Below are 759 nucleotides of genomic sequence, written 5' to 3' on the forward strand. Positions count from 1 at the left end.
TATATACATATATATATATATTCTTTCATTCTTTTACTTGTTTCAGACATTTGACTGCAGCCATGCTTGAGCACCGCCTTTAGTCGAGCCAATCGACCCCAGAGCTTATTGTTTGTAAGCCTAGTACTTATTCTATCGGTAGAAGACACTTGCCCAAGGTGCCACGCAGTGGGACTGACCCTAGGACCATGTGGTTGGTAAGCAAGCTACTTACCACACAGCCACTCAATCGGCTCTATGCTACATAAAGTTTCGCAGACTTCTAACAGAAACTTGGCTCATTCAGGCGTAGACTACCGAATGAAGAAGCACAGGAAGTCCTAGATGGCTACTGGAACATGGGATGCTATTGGTCAGGGCGGGCCACATTGTGTTCTTCAAGGTGAGATCGGCATTCCAGTGACTCCAGATGCATTAGAAAGAATTTTTGCTACCGCATGGTTGGACAGAGAACTGATGGTGTCTTGACATCTTGGAAGCTGACAGAAGCAAAACCGGCGAGTGTGTGCGTGGGCATACCAGACATATGGGGGCGGAAATATGGGTGTGTGTGTGTGCATGAGTGTGTGTGTACCCGTGCAAACACGTGTGCGTTAGTGCTTGCTATATATGCGTACGTATGCGAATGTGTTTAGGATACACGTATGGGTGCGTGTGCCAAAGTAGATGCGTAGATACACACAAACGCGCACGTACACACCCGCGCACGTACACACCCGCACACGTATACACCCGCGCACACACACGCACAGACACACA

The sequence above is a fragment of the Octopus bimaculoides genome, chromosome 6 (assembly GCF_001194135.2).
Source record: "Octopus bimaculoides isolate UCB-OBI-ISO-001 chromosome 6, ASM119413v2, whole genome shotgun sequence".
In the NCBI taxonomy this organism is placed as follows: Eukaryota; Metazoa; Mollusca; class Cephalopoda; order Octopoda; family Octopodidae; genus Octopus; species Octopus bimaculoides.